We start from the raw sequence: 22866 nt of genomic DNA on the forward strand, positions 1-22866 counted from the left end.
ATTAAACAACAAATGTCGCCGATGATTCTTGTGCCGTAATATCCGTGTTAACCATAAGATCCGGAGTGGGACGGAGTAGTCAAAAGTGTTTCCACCTCTCGTTCATCAACGGATGCGCTTTACCGTAGACACTTGTATCTGTCAGGGCAAGCGGTGGGCTGGGGAAGCCTTGATGGCGTGTATTTCACACGTTCGTTGGGCAACCCCAAGAGGAAGGTATGATGAGCACAGCAGCAAGTTTTCCCTCAGAAAGAAACCAAGGTTTATCGAACCAGGAGGAGCCAAGAAGCACGTTGAAGGTTGATGGCGGCGGGATGTAGTGCGGCGCAACACCGAGATTCCGGCGCCAACGTGGAACCTGCACAACACAACCAAAGTACTTTGCCCCAACGAAACAGCTGAGGTTGTCAATCTCACCGGCTTGCTGTAACAAAGGATTAACCGTATTGTGTGGAAGATGATTGTTTGCGAGAGAAAACAAGTAGAACAAGTATTGCAAGTAGATTGTATTTCAAGTAAAGAGAATTGGACCGGGGTCCACAGCTCACTAGAGGAGTCTCTCCCATAAGACGAACAAGCATGTTGGGTGAACAAATTACGGTTGGGCAATTGACAAATAAAGAGAGCATGACAATGCACATACATATCATGATGAGTATAGTGAGATTTAATTGGGCATTACGACAAAGTACATAGACCGCCATCCAATCGCATCTATGCCTAAAAAGTCCACCTTCGAGTTATCATCCGAACCCCTCCGGTATTAAGTTGCAAAGCAACAGACAATTGCATTAAGTATGGTGCGTAATGTAATCAACAACTACATCCTTAGACATAGCATCAATGTTTTATCCCTAGTGGCAACAAGCACAACACAACCTTAGAACTTTCGTCACATCGTCCCAGGTGTCAATGCGGGCATGAACCCACTATCGAGCATAAGTACTCCCTCTTGGAGTTAAAAGCATCTACTTGGCCGGAGCATCTACTAATAACGGAGAGCATGCAAGATCATAAACAACACATGTATAACTTTGATAATCAACATAACAAGTATTCTCTATTCATCGGATCCCAACAAACGCAACATATAGAATTACATATAGATGATCTTGATCATGATAGGCAGCTCACAAGATCCGACAATGATAGCACAATGGGGAGAAGACAACCATCTAGCTACCGCTATGGACCCATAGTCCAGGGGTAGACTACTCACACATCACACCGGAGGCGACCATGGCGGCGTAGAGTCCTCCGGGAGATGAATCCCCTCTCCGGCAGGGTGCCGGAGGCGATCTCCAGGATCCCCCGAGATGGGATCGGCGGCGACGGCGTCTCGGTAATGTTTTCCGTATCGTGGCTCTCGGATGCGGGGGTTTCGTCACGGAGGCTATTTGTAGGCGGAAGGGCAAGTCAAGAGGCGGCACGGGGGGCCCACACCACGGGCCGCGCGGCCAAGGGGGGCCGCGCCGCCCTAGGGTTTGGCTCCCCGTGGCCCCTCTTCGTCTCGTCTTCGGTCTTCCGGAAGCTTCGTGAGAAAATAGGCCTCCGGGCTTTTATTTCGTCCAATTCCGAGAATATTTCTTTACTAGGATTTCTGAAACCAAAAACAGCGAGAAAACAGCAACCGGCACTTCGGCATCTTGTTAATAGGTTAGTTCCAGAAAATGCACGAATATGACATAAAGTGTGCATAAAACATGTAGATAACATCAATAATGTGGCATGGAACACAAGAAATTATCGATACGTTGGAGACGTATCAAGCATCCCCAAGCTTAGTTCTGCTCGTCCCGAGCGAGGTAAAACGATAACAAAGATAATTTCTGGAGTGACATGCCATCATAAACTTGATCATACTATTTGTAAAGCATATGTAGAGAATGCAGCGATCAAAACAATGGTGATGACATGAGTAAACAAGTGAATCATAAAGCAAAGACTTTTCATGAATAGCACTTCAAGACAAGCATCAATAAGTCTTGCATAAGAGTTAACTCATAAAGCAATAATTCAAAGTAAAGGTATTGAAGCAACACAAAAGAAGATTAAGTTTCAGCGGTTGCTTTCAACTTGTAACATGTATATCTCATGGATATTGTCAACATAGAGTAATATAATAAGTGCAATAAGCAAGTATGTAGGAATCAATGCACAGTTCACACAAGTGTTTGCTTCTTGAGGTGGAGAGAAATAGGTGAACTGACTCAACATTGAAAGTAAAAGAATGGTCCTCATAGAGGAAAAGCATCGATTGCTATATTTGTGCTAGAGCTTTGATTTTGAAAACATGAAACAATTTTGTCAACGGTAGTAATAAAGCATATGCATCATGTAAATTATATCTTATAAGTTGCAAGCCTCATGCATAGTGTACTAATAGTGCTCGCACCTTGTCCTAATTAGCTTGGACTACCCGGATTATCACCGCAATACATATGCTTTAACCAAGTATCACAAAGGGGTACCTCTATGCCGCCTGTACAAAGGTCTAAGGAGAAAGCTCGCATTTGGATTTCTCGCTTTTGATTATTCTCAACTTAGACATCCATACCGGGACAACATAGACAACGGATAATGGACTCCTCTTTTAATGCTTTAAGCATTCAACAACAATTAATTCTTTTCTCATTAGAGATTTGAGGATGTTTGTCCAAAACTGAAACTTCCACCATGGAACATGGCTTTAGTTAGCGGCCCAATGTTCTTCTCTCACAATATGCATGCTCAAACCATTCAACTCAGTGTAGATCGCCCTTACTTCCGACAAGACGAACATGCATAGCAACTCACATGAAATTCAACAATGAGTTGATGGCGTTCCCGAGTAAACATGGTTATCGCACAACAAGCAACTTAATAAGAGATAAAGTGCATAATTACATATTCAATACCACAATAGTTTTTAAGCTATTTGTCCCATGAGCTATATATTGCAAAGGTGAATGATGGAATTTTAAAGGTAGCACTCAAGCAATTTACTTTGGAATGGCTGGAAAATACCATGTAGTAGGTAGGTATGGTGGACACAAATGGCGTAGTGGTTGGCTCAAGTATTTTGGATGCATGAGAAGTATTCCCTCTCGATACAAGGTTTAGGCTAGCAAGGCTTGTTAGAAACAAACACAAGGATGAACCGGTGCAGCAAAACTCACATAAAAGACATATTGAAAACATTATAAGACTCTACACCGTCTTCCTTGTTGTTCAAACTCAATACTAGAAATTATCTAGACCTTAGAGAAACCAAATATGCAAACCAAATTTTAGCATGCTCTATGTATTTCTTCATTAATGGGTGCAAAGCATATGATGCAAGAGCTTAAACATGAGCACAACAATTGCCAAGTATCACATTACCCAAGACATTATAGCAATTACTACATGTATCATTTTCCAATTCCAACCATATAACAATTTAACGAAGGAGAAACTTCGCCATGAATACTATGAGTAGAAACCAAGGACATATTTGTCCATATGCTACAGCGGAGCGTGTATCTCTCCCATGAAGTGAATGCTAGGATCCATTTTATTCAAACAAAACAAAAACAAAAAAACAAACCGACGCTCCAAGAAAAAGCACATAAGATGTGGCCGAATAAAAATGTAGTTTCAGGGGAGGAACCTGATAATTTGTCGATGAAGAAGGGGATGCCTTGGGCATCCCCAAGCTTAGACGCTTGAGTCTTCTTGATATATGCAGGGGTGAACCACCGGGTGCATCCCCAAGCTTAGAGCTTTCACTCTCCTTGATCATGTTGCATCATACTCCTCTCTTGACCCTTGAAAACTTCCTCCACACCAAACTCGAAACAACTCATTAGAGGGTTAGTGCACAATATAAATTGATATATTCAGAGGTGACACAATCATTCTTAACACTTCTGGACATTGCATAATGCTACTGGACATTAGTGGATCAAAGAAATTCATCCAACATAGCGAAAGAGGCAATGCGAAATAAAAGGCAGAATCTGTCAAAACAGAACAGTTCGTATTGACGAATTTTAAAATGGCACCAGACTTGCTCAAATGAAAATGCTCAAATTGAATGAAAGTTGCGTACATATCTGAGGATCATGCACGTAAATTGGCATAATTTTCTGAGCTTCCTGCAGGGCAGTGGGCTCAGATTCGTGACAGCAAAGAAATCTGGAACTGCGCAGTAATCCAAATCTAGTACTTACTTTTCTATCAACGGCTTAACTTGGCACAACAAAACTCAAAACTAAGATAAGGAGAGGTTGCTACAGTAGTAAACAACTTCCAAGACACAAAATAAAAACAAAGTACTGTAGCAAAATAACACCTGGGTTATCTCCCAAGAAGTTCTTTCTTTATAGCCATTAAGATGGGCTCGGCAGAGTTTAATGATGCACTCGCAAGAAATAGTATTTGAAGCAAAAGAGAGCATCAAGAGGCAAATTCAAAACACATTTAAGCCTAACATGCTTCCTATGCATAGGAATCTTGTAAATAAACAAGTTCATGAAGAGCAAAGTAACCAGCATAGGAAGATAAAACAAGTGTAGCTTCAAAAATTTCAGCACATAGAGAGGCATTTTAGTAACATGAAAATTTCTACAACCATATTTTCCTCTCTCATAATAACTTTCAGTAGCAACATGAGCAAACTCTACAATATAACTATCACATAAAGCATTCTTATCATGAATCTCATGCATAAAATTATTACTCTCCACATAAGCATAATCAATTTTATTAGTTGTAGTGGGAGCAAATTCAATAAAGTAGCTATCATTATTATTCTCATCAAGTGTAGGAGGCATAGTATAATCACAACAAAATTTACTCTCCATAGTAGGTGGCGCCAAAAGACCACTATTATAATCATCACAAATAGGAGGCAAAGTATCATCAAAGAAAATTTTCTCCTCAATGCTTGGGGGACTAAAAATATCATGAAAACCAGACTTTCCCAAGCTTAGAACTTTCTATATCATTATCAACAATGGTGTTCAAAGCGTTCATACTAATATTACTACCAGACATGCAAATAAGATTTCATAGGTTTTTTAATTTTCGCATCAAACAATCCATGTTTTAAATCAGGAAATAGAATAAGAAGCTCACTCTTGTACATTATGCCAAACTAGTGAAATAAAAACATGCATGATATTAAGTAAAGTAAAACAAGTAACTAATTTTTTGTGTTTTTGATTTAGTGCAGCAAACAAAGTAGTAAATAAAATAAAGCAAGACAAAAACAAAGTAAAGAGATTGAGAAGTGGAGACTCCCCTTGCAGCGTGTCTTGATCTCCCCGGCAACGGCGCCGGTAAAATATGCTTGATGGCGTGTATTTCACACGTTCGTTGGGCAACCCCAAGAGGAAGGTATGATGAGCACAAAGCAGCAAGTTTTCCCTCGAAAGAAACCAAGGTTTATCGAACCAGGAGGAGCCAAGAAGCACGTTGAAGGTTGATGGCGGCGGGATGTAGTGCGGCGCAACACCGGAGATTCCGGCGCCAACGTGGAACCCGCACAACACAACCAAAGTACTTTGCCCCAACGAAACAAGTGAGGTTGTCAATCTCACCGGCTTGCTGTAACAAAGGATTAACCGTATTGTGTGGAAGATGATTGTTTGCGAGAGAAAACAAGTAGAACAAGTATTGCAGTAGATTGTATTTCGAGTAAAGAGAATTGGACCGGGGTCCACAGCTTCACTAGAGGTGTCTCTCCCATAAGACGAACAGCATGTTGGGTGAACAAATTACGGTTGGGCAATTGACAAATAAAGAGAGCATGACAATGCACATACATATCATGATGAGTATAGTGAGATTTAATTGGGCATTACGACAAAGTACATAGACCGCCATCCAACCGCATCTATGCCTAAAAAGTCCACCTTCAGGTTATCATCCGAACCCCTCCAGTATTAAGTTGCAAAGCAACGGACAATTGCATTAAGTATGGTGCGTAATGTAATCAACAACTACATCCTTAGACATAGCATCAATGTTTTATCCCTAGTGGCAACAAGCACAACACAACCTTAGAACTTTCGTCACTCGTCCCAGGTGTCAATGCGGCATGAACCCACTATCGAGCATAAGTACTCCCTCTTGGAGTTAAAAGCATCTACTTGGCCAGAGCATCTACTAATAACGGAGAGCATGCAAGATCATAAACAACACATGTATAACTTTGATAATCAACATAACAAGTATTCTCTATTCATCGGATCCCAACAAACGCAACATATAGAATTACATATAGATGATCTTGATCATGATAGGCAGCTCACAAGATCCGACAATGATAGCACAATGGGGAGAAGACAACCATCTAGCTACCGCTATGGACCCATAGTCCAGGGGTAGACTACTCACACATCACACCGGAGGCGACCATGGCGGCGTAGAGTCCTCCGGGAGATGAATCCCCTCTCCGGCAGGGTGCCGGAGGCGATCTCCAGGATCCCCCGAGATGGGATCGGCGGCGACGGCGTCTCGGAATGTTTTCCGTATCGTGGCTCTCGGTATCGGGGGTTTCGTCACGGAGGCTATTTGTAGGCGGAAGGGCAAGTCAAGAGGCGGCACGGGGGGCCCACACCACGTGGCCGCGCGGCCAAGGGGGGCCGCGCCGACCTAGGGTTTGGCTCCCCGTGGCCCCTCTTCGTCTCGTCTTCGGTCTTCCGGAAGCTTCGTGAGAAAATAGGCCTCCGGGCTTTTATTTCGTCCAATTCCGAGAATATTTCTTTACTAGGATTTCGAAACCAAAAACAGCGTAAAACAAAGAATCGGCACTTCGGCATCTTGTTAATAGGTTAGTTCCAGTAAAATGCACGAATATGACATAAAGTGTGCATAAAACATGTAGATAACATCAATAATGTGGCATGGAACACAAGAAATTATCGATACGTTGGAGACGTATCGAAGCCTTAAGTCCCCACGGCATAGTCCGTAGCACACTTGTCGCTCGAAGTGCAAGCGGTGAGGCTGGGGAAGCCTCAAAGTCCCCACGGTATTGCGGTCTATGATGGGTTGCGGCTACCGGCGAAGGAGTTTGGTTAACGAGTCCCAAACCGTTGTCGTGGTCGGGGTCCATCCTTAAGTGGTATAAGAGGACCGACGAGGACCCAGGGTCGGGGTATGCAACAAAGGGTGGGTGTTCGAGGTAGCGGAGGAACATGATTGGCTAGACCTTATACCGGGCCTCACACCGAAGGAAGTGTGGACGGGAAAGCTGCTCCGGTTGGCACCAAGGTTAAGATCTCTTATGGGTAAAGCAACACACCTCTGCAGAGTGTAAAGAACCGTGACTCCGTCACTCCCTGTTCCGGGATTGAGGAACTGCGAACGCGGCCGGAAAGGAGCTCCATGAAGTTCTAGTAAACCGGTGAAGGCCGACGGACATAGCTCTTTGAAATAAAAGCAATCTATTGAAGAAATGTTTATCAAAACTTGCATTGGTATTAGACTTTCTGGTCTAATATCGTAGCTAGTGCATTAAACACCTCTTATCTATAATGAACTTGTTGAGTACGCTCGTACTCATACCACTCTTAAACCCCATGCTTAGATTGTCCGAACCATCCGAGAGGAGGACGACGACAACCATGATGGAGCCGAGATCATCGGCTACGAGGAACCGGACCTCTCAGGAGGAGTGGAAGGCGTAGACTACATCATAGTCTATGGATCCTGGAGAGGCTTCCGGAGGAGAACAAGCCTAAGGATATCGTGAGGAGGAGTAGTAGCCGAGCAGCGCGAACTCTTACTATTTAGCTGCTCGTTTAAATAAATGTTTAGTTTAATGAGACAATGGTATTGTAAGTTAAGTTGGGTTCGCCTCGAACCCAGGAGTTATCCTCTCAGAACCCAAGAGGAGCTCCGAGACGACTTGTGTATGTATATTGTAATAATATGTGAATGAGTTATGGACCTTGCTATGTTCTGTTGTACTACTCTGAGGGATGTGATATTTGCTGAATGGTACTTCGCGAATGTTATATCAACGACCGGCATACTACAACATGCGGTGGTATGCGTGGTCACCGATGCACCAATCATGCAAACCAATTTCAACAAGCTCTACGGTATTTCTCCACTAATAGGTTTAAACTACATGATGCAAGAGCTTAATCATGATCTACTTGAGAGCTCAAAACAATTGCCAAGTATCAAATTATCCAAGACAATATGAGGCATTTTCTGTTTCCAACCAAATAGCAATAAATGCAATAGCTTCCAACTTTTATCATTGAACATTAAAAGTAAAACGAAGAACACAAGTGTTCATATGAAAAAGCGGAGCGTGTATCTCTCCCACACAAGGATTGCTAGGATCCAATCTTATTCAAACATAAACAAAAATAAAAGCACACAGACGCTCCAAGTAAAGCACATAAGATGTGACCGAATAAAAATATAGTTTCAATAGAAGAACCTGATAAGTTGATGAAGAAGGGGGTGCCTTGGGCATCCCCAAGCTTAGACGCTTGAGTCTTCTTAAATATGCAGGGATGAACCACGGGGGCATCCCCAAGCTTAGACTTTTCACTCTTCTTGATCATATATCATCCTCATCTCTTGACCCTTGAAAACTTCCTTCACACCAAACTTCTCATAAACTTCATTAGAGGGGTTAGTACTCAAAAAAAACTTTAATCCACCTTGGCCCTGTAGTGACACATTGCAAGAACTCAATAAAACATTAGCTACAGCTCTCCACGTCTAGAAAGCCTCACTTAAAGTCCACAAGAGACAATGCAAATGCAGAGGCTGGGATGACCCATTTCGAAAAAAACAAGAGACAATGCAAAAAACAGAGACAGAATCTGTCAAAACAGAACAACCAGTAAACACGAATTTTTAAGAGGTACTTCCGTTGCTCAAATCAGAAAACTCAAAACTAAGGAAAGTTGCGTACATATCTGAGGATCACTCACGTAAATTGGCAGATTTTTCTGAGTTACCTACAGAGAATCATACCCAGATTCGTGACAGCAAGAAATCTGTTTCTACGCAGAAATCCAAATCTAGTATCACCCTTCTATTAGAGACTTCACTTGGCACAACATTGCAATAAATAAAGATAAGGAGAGGTTGCTACAGTAGTAACAACTTCCAAAACACAACAAAACTGTAGCAAAATAAAAACATGGGTTATCTCCCAAGAAGTGCTTTCTTTATAGCCATTAAGATGGGCTCAGCAATTTTAATGATGCACTCGCAAGAAATAAGAGTTGAAGCAAAAGAGAGCATCAAAAAGCAAGTTCAAAACACATTTAAGTCTAACCCACTTCCTATGCATAGGAATCTTGAACACAAATAAATTCATGAAGAGCAAAGTGACAAGCATAAGAAGGTAAAACAAGAGTAACTTCAAAAGTTTCAGCATATAGAGAGGTGTTTTAGTATCATGAAAATTTTTACAATCATATTTTCCTATCTCATAATAATTTTCAGTAGCTTCATGAACAAACTCAACAACATAACTATCACATACAGCATGCTTTTCATGATTTCCAAACACATAATTTTTATCAAGCTCAAAAATAATAGGATCAAAACTTTCAAACCCACTTTTATCAATAACGTAACAAGATGATTGATCAATCTCAAAAGATATGGGACTCATAGATAAAGTCAAGATCTCTCCAATCCCATTTTCATTAGTAGTACAATTAATAGTATCAAGTAACATAGGACCATCATCTAGAAATTTATCATAAACATTTGCCAAGCAAAACTCTTTAGTACCATGCATTTCGACATCAGGCACAAACAAAGCATTATCATAAAATTTATCAAAGTACCATGGATTATCATAGATAACAGGAGCATAATTATTCTCACAAGTTTTACTCATAGGGAATATTTCAAGAGAATCCACATGAACATAACATTCATCCTCTTTTGGTAAGCATGGAGGACAATCAAATAGTGTAAGAGATAAAGAGTTACTCTCATTAGAAGGTTGGCATGGGTAGCTAATCCATTCTTCCTCCTTTTGTTCATCACTCTCCTCTTCTTTTTCATCCAATGAGCTTTCTAGTTCATCAATTTCCTCCTCTTTTTCATCCAATGAGCTTTCGGGTTCATCAATTTCTTCTTCCACTCGGTTCCCGCAAATTGTGAGTGCATTCTTGTGCATTAATGAGTCTCTCTTTATAATCAATGATATAGGGATTATCACCGTAGCTTTCTATGCAAAAATTAAGGATAGAAGAGACATAATCTTTAAGGTCCTTACAAACAGCACAAGTTTCATAATTTTTAGCAATGAAGGATTCTATTTCAGAAGCTCCCATAAACAAAACAAATTGTTCTACTTCTTCGAACCCAAAATGAATATAGCTATTCCAATTATAGTTCTAAATTAAAACTTCCTCACTAAACCCACATTGAAATTTAAGATGTTTAGTATCCTGTTTAGAGCAACAGTTTATATCATGGCGTTTAAGCAAGATTTTAGCAATTGTATTCAGTTTTTCTATCACATCACTCATAACTTTTCCCGTTCTTGATTCTCTATAATTATTATATAATTCTATAAGCTCCAAATAGGTTGCTGGTTCTCCCATAATAGCAGTTTTTAATTTTTCGGTTTTTTAAATTTTTATGGATTTTTGGGTATATAGAGAAAATAAAACAAAACAAAAACAAACTAGGCAAAAGTAAACTAAGCAAAATAATACTAGACAGGAATAAACTAAGCACAAATAAACAAAACAAAAGTAAACTAAGCAAAACAAAATAAAATAAAATAAAATAGAGAGAAAGGTAGAGTGTACTCCCCAGGTGAACTTATGAGTAGAGCTGTGCCTCCCCGGCAACGGCGTCAGAAAATAGTCTTGATGACCCACAAGTATAGGGGATCGCAACAGTCTTCGAGGGAAGTAAAACCCAAATTTATTGATTCGACACAAGGGGAGGTAAAGAATACTTATAAGCCTTAACAACTGAGTTGTCAATTCAGCTGCACCTGAAAAGCACTAGTAACGGGGGTGATGTGAAAGCAACGAGTAATATGAGAGCAGTAGTAACAAGTAACACGACAGCAGTAAGCGATAATATGAGAGCAATGACACCGTAAAATAGTTGATACTACTTCCAATGACATGTAGAACGAGTATATGATGATGAAAGATGGACCGGAGTTCCCAGCTATCTACACTAGTGGTAACTCTCCAATAACAAGTGTTGGGTGAACAAATTACAGTTGGGCAATTGATAGGATTGAAATAGCATTAAGACGGAACATCAAGATCATTAATCATGTAGGCATGTTTCCCATATATAGTCATACGTGCTCGCAATGAGAAACTTGTACAACATCTTTTGTCCTACCGAAGTCTGTGGCGGCTCGGGCCTCTAGGGAATCTACTGGAAATTAAGGCACTCCTTTTAATAGAGCACCGGATCAAAGCATTAACACTCCGTGAAAACATGTGATCCTCATATCTAAGCCTTCCCCTCCAGCTTGTCCCAATTTCCGTCACTTTGGGGCCTTTGGTTCCGGACATAGACATGTGCATACAACTTGTAGATACAATCTAAGTAATAAGTATAGAGCTTAAATCTAAGATCATGCCACTCGGGTCCTAGTGACAAGCATTAAACACAACAAGATTGCAGCAACAATAACTTCACAAACTTTATAGATGGACTAATCATAATGTAACAATCCATCGGATCCCGACAAACACAACACCGATTACATCGTATAAATCTCAATCATGTAAGGCAGCTCATGAGATCATTGTATTGAAGTACATGGGGGAGAGAATACCAACTAGCTACAGCCTAGAACCCGTAGTCCATGGGGGAACTACTCACGGAGCATGATGGAGGCGGTGACGTCGATGGAGATGACTTCCGGGGCACTTCCCCGTCCCGGCAGGTGCCGGAACGGAGACTTCGTCCCCGAATTGGAGTTTCGCGATGGTGGCGGCGCCCCGGAGTCTTTCTCGGAGTTTCGTCAATTGGTATCGCGTTTTTAGGTCTCCAGGGCTTAAATAGGCGAAGAGTCGGAGTCGGAGGGGCCACGGGGCCACCTCACACTAGGGCGGCGCGCCCCCCTCCTGGGCCGCGCTGACCACACGTGTGGGGCCCCTAGGGCTCCCCTCTAGTCCCCCTTTGACTTTCTGGAAGGTTCCGGGAAAAATAAGATGTTGGGTCTTCATTTCGTCGAATTCCGAGAATATTGCCCGAACAGCCTTTCTGGAACCAAAAACAACAGAAAACAGCAACTGGCCCTTCGGCATCTCGTTAATAGGTTAGTTCCGGAAAACGCATAAAAACATTATAAAGTGCAAGCAAAACATGTAAGTATTGTCATAAAACAAGCATGGAACATCAAAAATTATAGGTTCGTTGGAGACGTATCACCGCCACTGCCCCCGTACGCCACCTGTACCATGCCGCCGGGCCTCACGGAGGAAGAGGCCCTACGAGTGGCACTCCAGGACTCGGCCACGCAACCGGTGCAACCGTCGCCTCCACCTCTGCCGTATAACCCGTGGGGGCCTCGACCTCCATCACCCGCGTGGGCTGCTCAACCTCCTCCGCCGGAGTGAGCTGCTCCACCTCGACCACCGGTGTGGGATGCTCCACCTCCACCACCGCCGGCGGCACCGACGTATGTTCTGCCGCTTCCCAACTGGCCGTGGTTGGTACCGGAGCTCATCGTGATCGACAGCGACGACGAGAACCAGTAGGCGCAGGCGTTTTAGGGTTTTTATTTTCCTTTCTTTTAGTATGATGTTTTTATGTTAAAAAAATGCAAAATCGAAAATAAATATGTCGTGCCACTGAAGATACTACCGACGCAGACGAACGCACGATCGATTTAGACCGTTTAGACCAACGCAAATAAATACGCATGAAACATTTTCGACATCCGAAATGAATCACCGCATTGGAGATGGCCTTCTCCATCCATCCCCATACGGCCGCGACGTGCTACGAATCTGATCGATGGCGTCGCTCGTCAAGCCGCAAGTCTGGACGCGCACTGTTGCGCCAAAGGACGGATGGGACGGCTGTGCGTGCGAACAAAGTCAGGGCCGGGTGGGTCCCTTGACGGAAGTCGGAGCTCGGACTGAGGGCATCTCCAGCGGGGCGACGCATATTTATGTCCGTTTGCGTCGGGCACGGACAAAAAAAACGTCCGCATGTCCGCATGCGTCTGCCCCTTCTCCAGCGGCAGGGACGCATTTATTTGACCGCATGCGTGATTAGAGAGGAGAGAGAGAGAAAGATTCTGTTTGTGTGGCTAGGAATAAGCGGATGCGTGACTAAAGGAGGAGAGAGAGGGCTGCATGCAGCCCAACTGGACACAAACGGACACGCGGACGCGTCCGCAGAGACGCAATCCTGGCGCATATTTGGTCCACGTTTGTATCAGGACGGACACTGCGAACGTTTTGCGTCGCCCCACTGAAGAGTATTTTTTTGTCTGCGCAGACGCAAACGGACGAAAAACGTCGTTTGCGTCGCCCGCTGGAGATGCCCTGAGATGCCGTGTCGCGGCGGTGGGAGCATCTCGGGCCTCGCCGCGCCGCACCGCACGTGGTACCAAACGTCGCGGGCGACCGTGCGGCGGACGTTGTTTTGACCGGATCCGTGTTGGCCGTGGAGTTCAGCCGCTGAGTCTGGGCCAACGATCCGTCCAAAGCGTGGCGCTCTCTCTTCTTCACACAGTACATAGGCCCAATAGCGAAAGTGGGTTTATAAGTTTTTTAAAAATAAAAATGAACCTGCGTAAATGTCAGAAAGTGTCTTTGACACATGGACACCAATGCTCCCTCCACTTTTAGATTTTTAAATTTTTAAAACCTCATACTTCTATGTCTCTGAAAATTATGATATTAAATATATAGATAGATGTATACAGTACTGATGTATGTAAACAAGTTCCGTTAAAAAATACGCTGTATTTTGGAAAATATAAAAAAGATAAATATCTGAACGTAAATGGTAGTAAAACTGTATTAAAATAGTATATATTTTTGTTAGATTTTTTTATATTTCTCGAAATACAAAGTATTTTTTTACCAGGACTTTTTTTGTGTGTAGTATCCTCCTTTACATATATACCTATATATTTAAGGCCATAATTTTTGGAGACATAAAAATGTAAGGTTTTGAAATTTTCAAAAAATCTGAAAATGCATGGAGCATTGGTGCCCATGTGCACCAAATCCCCTCTCCGCAAATGTGTACTACATGTCCGTAAAGTTATGTTTAAGGATGACAATTTTACCCATGGGTACGGGTATCCGCGGGTACCGTACCCGCATGGGCAGGGTATGAGTACAGTTTTATGCCCATGGGTAGTACCCATACCCTGCCCGTTAAGTCATGGGCAGGGCATGGGTATAACCTCGTACCCGCGGGTATACCCATACCCTGCCCGTTTATTGTCAAATTCTTACGTGACACGTCTACTTTTGATGACTTATGAGTTAGAATATGAGAATGTGATTTTCATATTATGTTAATTGTTATGTACTGAACTACTTGTTATTGAGTTGAGATAATTAATTTTTTAATCGAATTTGTTATCGATAAATGTAAAATTGTGATTGACTTGTGTACAATTTAACATACCCACCGGGTACCCAATGGGTACGGGTACCCGCCGGGTATGGGTATGGGTAATATTTTATACCCATGGGTACGGGTATGGGTACAAGTTTGTACCCATTGACTATACGGGTATGGGTATGGTATTGCTCTACCCTGCCCATACCCTGCCCATTGACATCCTTAGTTATGTTGATGAATTCGCTATGGTTCGCTCTACGGAAAAAGAAAAAGACAAAACCATGTCTATATAAACTTCTCACATTTTGTCTTCCTTTTGGGGGTCTACGAGACGCCAAAAATTAATACATACGTCCTATGCAATTATGCACAGTCATATACATTATTTTAACTTTTTGAGTTTTTTTAGAAAAGTCAAATAGAGGGCTAACGTACCCACTAATTAATTTCCAGAATGACTATTCCCAAACATGTCTCCTCTATTTGGAAAGCCGGTGACATAGAGGTTGGAGCTCAGTTTATCTAAGTCAACAGCTAATTAGTGGTAGCATACCATGTCAGGGAAGATGACAAAGTTTCTTATATCCAGTGAGAGGTAATGTGATAAATGTGCCAAATCGGGGGCACTAGGCTAAATGAAACTTGTCAACCAATTCCAGAACAACAAAGTGCAAATAATGTTTACATTGGTGGTGATTCGATATCGAAATATCTGACAAATTTAAAATAGCATCAGGATCAAATTCACAATAAGGCAATGCAGGTGGTCTGATGTCTAATAGCCCTCATACGTTATCATGTATTTCCTCCACAGTCACTTTAAGCATTATCTTATCATTGATTAATCTAATCTCGCTGTCTATTGAATCACTATTTCTACGGTCTCCACCATGTTGAGATGTTTCTAGGCATACAGACTTTGATTAACCTAGTAATGGTCTCTCTGCTGCAAGCGAGCATGCGACTAGCATCTTTCTTGGTGCTCACCTCGATGATATCCTCCGAAGGCTAGTTCTAGCCTCGAGGAGAGTCCAAACAACCATTATATGTATACCAAATATTTTTACCATCACTAAATGTTAACTAGTTTTAGTAGAGATTTAGAATTACAATGTTGAATAGTATGTTGTCAACAGTGTCTAACACATAGTTCTCTTTGTAATACGTAAGACAACCCTCTTTTCATAGCTATACAATTCAAATTACAATGTACATATGTGATAATGTAATTCTGTAGTTTTAGTTTTACCAATTTTACGTAATAAAATTCTGTCAGAATTTGAGCAAATATTGAAGGATAATAATCGCATTCTATATGGATTAGCTTGTGTTAATCACTTGATACAATGCAGTGTGTGTTTGTACCTATTTAGTACCTTTGAATATCCTCTTAAAAAGGTTTTGCTAAGCATGTGTCAAAAAAATATCCTACAAGATGTTTGACAAGTCCGCTAGCTTAGAATTTGGAATTTCTAGAATTGTGTGAGGTAGCAACAAGTGTTTTGTTCTAAACCCTTTTCATCGGTCTCTCTAGCTGGTATTATACATCGTTTTGGATGCCAGCGTGCCTTTGGCCCGCTCCCGTGCTCATAGTCTTCGCTAGGTGGTCCAAGACCTATTCACAATTTCTAGTATTTTTGATTAATAGGTCGGAGGTACTTTTCACAATAAAAAAATCTCTTATCCATTTGGATTCACAAATATTAAGATAATGTCCGTGGTCAGATGACAACAAGATGTCTATCTAGACAAACTTAGAACAACCCTTTAATTAGAAGGTTGTATCAGAGTTGTTTTCAATACTCTGATTCAATCCTCTCTAAATGATGGAACTAAATTGGGAAAACCAATAACTAGGTCTCCAACCATCCAAATGTAACCATTATGCCCGTCCTCCTCCAGTTGCTAGCGACACGTGTCTATCATGTGCGCACGCCTTTCTCGTTCCTCTCATTTTCTGTCTGACTTGTCCCCAATACCGACACGGTGCACGTGCAACGCGATTTTGTGGCCACGCGCCACCGCTTTTGGTGCTTGTACCGTCACCTTTCTCCGGTACGTTGGGTGTATTCCCTTGTGAGGTTGCCGTCGTGTACGATGTCGCGCTGCTGCCGGCATGGACGGTCAGGGTGTGGAATGGGACACGCGTGTGGTGTGGTGAGGCGTGTCGCCGCTAGCCAAGGTGGGGTGGGGCCGGGCCGATAAGTGGGTGGAGTGGTGCGGCTGGTGTGTGGGGTGTAAGGCGTTGGGTGCGTGCGGTGGTGTGAGCCTCGCCGCGTCGACTTAATAATTACAGTACTGTCGGGGAGAAGGGATTTGGTGCACATGGGCACCAGTGCTACCTTCACTTTTAGATATTTGAAAATTTCAAAACCTCAGACTTTGATGTCTTGAAAAATTATGGCGTTAAATATATAGATAGATATGTATAGGAGAAGTCTACGCAAAAAAAAGTCCCGCTAAAACATACTTTAAATTATGAGAAATACAAAATAAATAAATTTCAAACAAAAAATATACTATTTCAATATTTTGCTACTACCATTTGCTGTCAGAAATTTGTCTTTTCATATTTCCTAAACATACTTTAGATCTGGCAGGCGCAGGAGATGGCATGAACTCCCTCCGTCCGCGAATAAGTGTACATCTAGGTTTTGTGTTTAGTCAAACTCTTTAAATTTTGACCAAATATATAGGAAAAAGTAGTAGCATTTATGACACTAATTTAGTATCCCGAGATTCATTTTGAAATGTAGTTACAAATTATACCAAAATCTCATTATATATGTTTCTACTTTTTTTTCCACAATTAGTCAAAACTTAAAATATTTAACTTAGTACAAAAGCTAGAAGTACACTTATTTATGGACGGAGGGAGTAGTACCAGGAGGGGATTATGCATAGGGGGCGCTTTGGAGTCAGGCGACGGGTTATTTTTCTTCTTCCTTCTCTGCCCGAGAGTATTCAGTTGGAGGAGTATTTAAGGGCGCCCAATGCACTGCCCTAGAGATACTGCCTCACACCTTTAACTAGGTTCGGGTGGTCCAAAGTAGGTTCGGATGAGGAGGCAGCCTCCTCTTCAGGAAGTGGGATCTTAGGGCATCTCCAACCGAGCGACCCAAACGGACGCGCTGGGCCGTCCGTTTTGGGCCGTTTGCGTGGCCGCCCGGACACGCGGACAGCGCCCCGCGTCCGCGTGTCCGTTTGGGTCGCACGCGGCGCCCAACGCGGCGACCCAAAGAGACGCCACGTGGTTCGTCTTCGTTGCGCGCGCGCCGCGCCATGGCAGCCTCGACGGGACAGCCATGGTGGGCGGTGGAACGCGCGGGAAAGATCCCGCGCGCACCAAGGTTCCCGCGCGCGAAAACGCCATTGGCGCGCGCTCGCGCCCAAGTTTCCCGCCGACCGCCGGCTATAAAAGACGGCGGCGGTCTCACACGCACCGCATCACCGTTCTCTCCCCTCCACCTTCTCCGGCGCCATGCCGCGCACCCCGCAGGCCACATGGGCCAAGCTCTCCTCGCCGCCCGGGCCAGGTTCCCGCGGACGGAGGAGGAGGAGCGCGCGGACTCGCGGTGGGTCGCCGACGACGAGGCGCTCCGCGTCGCTGCCGAGGCGGCGGCAAAGAAGGCCGGTGACGCGGAGATGGGGGAGGCGGCGGCAAAGAAGGCCGGTGACGCGGAGATGGGGGAGGCGGCCGCGGAGGGCTGGCACGAGACCGCGGACGGCTGGTACGAGGCCGCGGAGGAGGGGGCGGCCGCCGCGGAGGAGCCCGTCGCCGAGGAGGACCTCGCGCTGGCGAACATCAACGCCGCCATCGAGGAGCGTCTCGCCGACCTCACGCGCGTGACGAAGGAGCACGAGGGCATCTGGCGGGCCGGCCGCCGCCGCTTAGGCGACCTCCTCGGCCAGAAGAACGAGCTGCTCGCTATGCGAGCAGCCCGTCACCTCATCCAGATGCCGCCGCCGCCCGAGCGGCGCGCCCGGGAGGATGCCGAGTCGGCGAGCGCGGCCGGCAAGAGCGCATGCGCCGGCGGCGAGGAGAACCACGAGGCCCGGGCCCCCGCCCGCGTCCGCTCGGAGGCGCGCACCGCTGTGGAACGCGCCGCTCTGCAGGAGGTGGAGCTATGCGGGAAGCGGATGATTCCGCCGCAGGAGGCGGAGCGCGAGCGCGCCCCGAGGTGCGCGGACGGAAAGGAGGAGGATGATGGCCTCCGCCCAAGCTGCCGCCGCCCGCGCCGCCGCCCGCGCCGCCGCCGACGCGCCACCCAGCCCGTAAGCTGGGGTGGAATCCTCACGCGTACAGGCCGCCCGCGTCGAGTGAAATCCACGGCCCCGACGGCGAGCCGGCGAGGAGTCGCCGGCGAGGCCGCCGGCCCCGTACGTATTTAGGATAGAAGTAGTAGCTAAAAAAATGTAATGAGTTCTTTTTAATGAAAAATATTGTTTATGCCTATGACACGCGGGCCGGGGGCGGACAGGGGCGGACGCGAGCGACCAGCCTTTCGCGTCCGCGGCCACGCAAACCCGGCCAAGATTTGGGCCGGGTTTGCGTCGATCCGGACGCCGCAGGCATCCATTTTAGGGATGGGTCCGCGCGCTGGGCCGGGTTTTTGTCCGGCTGGACCCATCCGGACGCGCGGGCGCGGGATGGGTCGTCCGGTTGGAGATGCCCTTAAGACTTAAAAGTATGCTTTTTGGAGAGAGAAAGAGATACATAGTGTCATATTTGTGGGGTCCATTCTCACTTTTTTCTGACTAAAGTTGTAACTTCCATTGGAGATATAAAATTAACCATGCTGCTTGCATGGAGCAGCTAGTTGTGTATGCCACCATTGCTCATGCCCTAACACTACGTCAACTGTCGTTGATCATCGCACAGTACGCCGCCATCGCTCCGTTTTCTTCCATTTTTTTTAAAGGAGTAGGACACCTACTCCTATCTGATGAAAGCCCTGGGCGTACCAAGGTGAGGCAAAATCATCGCAGGCGGCCGTGCACGTATGGATGAAGCCGACGACGTGGGCTCCATAGTCCATACGTGTGTGACCAGATTCTCCGATACCGCGCTTCACGCATGGGCTAGGCGAGGCCGGCCGGCACCAAGCTCGACCGGCGCCGCTCGCTCGCTCAGACTGACCAAGTCCGTAGGCATAGCCGTGATGTCATCTGACCGCAGCAAGGCTACGCCCCTTGCTTCTGTGTTCTGCCCCGCGGTCCCATGCATGCTGCACCGGCTCTCCCGCCGGCCGCCGCACCGCAAAAGTTGCTCTGCCGTTTACTGTGTCCAGCGGCGCGGGCCTGCCGCGCACACTGTGCCGCTGCTTTCGTCGTGGCCGTATCCATCCGCCCCGGCAGCGACGTGGAGTGGTGCTACGAATCGAATCGAGTGGCGTCGCTCGTCAAGCCGCAAGTCTGGACGCGCCAAGGACGACGGATGGGACGGCTGTGCGTGCGATCAAGTCAGGGCCGGGAGGGTCCCGCGACGGAGGCCGGAGCTGACGCCGAGATGCCGTGTCGCGGCGGTGGGAGCAGCTCGGACCGTGACCCACGTGGTGGGCGGCCGTGCGGCGGACGGTGCTTTGAACGGATCCGTGGATGCCGCGGCGTTCACCCGCTGGGTTGGGCCTACGTCCCGTCCAAGCGTAGCGACCTCCTCTCTTCTTCGCCGAGTACACAGGACCAATAGAGAAAAGGGACCTGCAGCGATATCGCCCAGGTAGCAGTTTATTTTGAGATATTAAAAATGATATATATATGTTCGCAAAATTAAAAGTAAACCTGTGAATGCACAAATGTGTGCCACATATCCATCAAGTTCTGTTGATGAATACTTATGGTTTGCTCTACGAAAGAAAAGTCAAAACCATGTCTACATGAACTCCTCACTTTTGTCTTTTTTTTTTCTGGGTCTAGGTCACAACTAAAAACATACCTCGGCAAGACTAAGTACATACATGCTAGGCAAGTATGCACACTCATATATCGTACTATTTTAACTATTTTAATTTTCGAAATAAAGCTTGAAAAACATCAAATAAAAAGCGAACGTAGCACCAAGGTTACAAAACGACTATTGCCAAACATGACTCCTTTCTTTGGAAAACCAAAGACCTAGAGGCTCAGCTCAATTTATGTAGGTTACCAGCTAAATCATGGTAGCAACACCATGTCACAAAAGACGACAAAGGTTCTCATGTCGAGTAAGTGCACTGCTGACCTAAGTCGTGTACTAAGATCCAAGGTGATCAATGTGCCAAATTAGCAGCACAAGGCCAAATGAACTTGTCGACCAATTAAATAACAACAAACGTAAATAACGATTAGATTGTTGGTGATTCAGTATTGGAATAAAATTTATTGACCAGACACATCATGAATTGGCTAACTGATGTGGTCTGCTCTCTAATAGCCATCATATGTTATGTTGTTTTTCTCCACTATCACTTTGAGCTCTACCATTTCTTCATTGAATAATCTGATCCTAATGTCCCTTGCGTTACTAGGTCTATCGTCTCAGCGTTGTTGAGATGTTACTAGGCATATGGAATTTCATCATGTCGATGGTATATACTATGAAGATCCGGTTCTAGTCCCGAGGAGAGTCCAAACAAATAACCATCATATATGTATACCAAATATTTTTACCGTCACTAAATGTTAACAAGTTTTAGTATAGCTTTAATATACAACATTAAAACGGTATCTAAAACATAGGTCTCTTTGTAATATGAAAATCTAGGTTTCATAGCTATACAATTCAAAGTGCTACTGCTACGACGATGTACACGTGATAAATTACAACTATATTGATTCATAAAAATTATGTTATTCCGTAGTTTTAGTTTAAGTAATTTTACAGCAAAACAATTGTCTGAATTTGAGCAAATATTAAAGGATCAAAATGGCATTCTATATGGATTAGCTTGTGTTAGTGACTTGATCCACTACAGAGTGTACTGGTACCTATATATTAGTGCCTTTGAGTATATTCTTAAAAGGTTTTACTTAGCATATGTTAGAGAAATATCCTAATAGAGGGTTTGACCACCGACTGGATTAAAATTTAGAATTCTAGAACGTGTGAGGTGTCAACAATTGTTTTGTCCTAGAACCCCTTCTTATTGGTCTCTGTAGGTGGTAATATATGTTTAAGAGAGAATGATTGAGAGAATGAAGTAATGTTTCATTGATGATTGTTGGGGGCATATGTACCCACAGAACAAACGCCAATAAGGCGGTTAGAAAGATACCTCTTGGTATTACAGCGTTTCGAAAACTAACAGCCTATTTAGCTTAGGACCTAAGCTAATCTTAATAAGTGCCTAGTTACCTCAGTATCAAAGCTATCCTATTTCTAACACTCCCTCTTGGACAATGATGTTTCTTGAAAATCTCTTGTGTAATCTTCAACATTTTCTCGCATAGTCTTGAAAGTCTTCTTGCTTGTATACGAGGATGTACTTGTAAACAATGGTGCTCTTTGTAAATAATCTATCATCTTGAAAGTCATCATCTTGAAAATCTCTCCCCCAAAAATCCTGTGGGAAAAATATGAGGAAAATTGTATTTGATATGTTATTAAAACTCCTTGAAACCTTTTGGAAAAATAAGGAGAAAATGGTACAACATGTAAAGATTGTTGTCTCGTTGACAAATCATATGAGAAAACCTTAGAGAAGGGAAAAACCTAACGAATGAGATTGGAGAACAATAAATATGCCATTTATCCTTCCTTTAAAAATCCAGTGGGAAAAATACGAGGTACGACATATATCTTGCGTAAATATTACAAAGAGTGCAATATGACGTGACACCGAAAACTCCTTTAAAACTCAATGGGAAAAATATAAGGAGAAAGCAATGTGGCATATCTAAACACTTCTATTTAAATTGTTTCATTCAAAACCTTTTATGAGAAACCATTAGAGAAAACTCATTAAGGGAAAAAAGTACAACATATATGATCTAGTGATCATCAACGGTGTATAATTTGGGAGTTTTACTCCCCATGAACTTTCCAAATGTAAAAGTTGTCTCACACCATTTCTATGAATTTAAATTTGGGAATATGGAAATATGTAAAACATTGTGAATAAATTTGTTAGATTTTCACATGTTATGTTTGCAAAGTGTTTATCCCCCTAGTTTGGAAAATATTAATTTAAACCTTATGCATTTGAGCAATACAAGTGGTTTTATCTGATAGATAATGGTGGGTTAGCCCAGAGAAGGATCTTCCAATGAATATAGTCTATGATATGGCATATTTGGGATCAAATAATTATAGCCAATATATGTATGTCACAAAATGGTAAAATCTTGATGTTAATG

The sequence above is a fragment of the Lolium rigidum genome, chromosome 3, assembly GCF_022539505.1.
Source record: "Lolium rigidum isolate FL_2022 chromosome 3, APGP_CSIRO_Lrig_0.1, whole genome shotgun sequence".
Classification (NCBI taxonomy): domain Eukaryota; kingdom Viridiplantae; phylum Streptophyta; class Magnoliopsida; order Poales; family Poaceae; genus Lolium; species Lolium rigidum.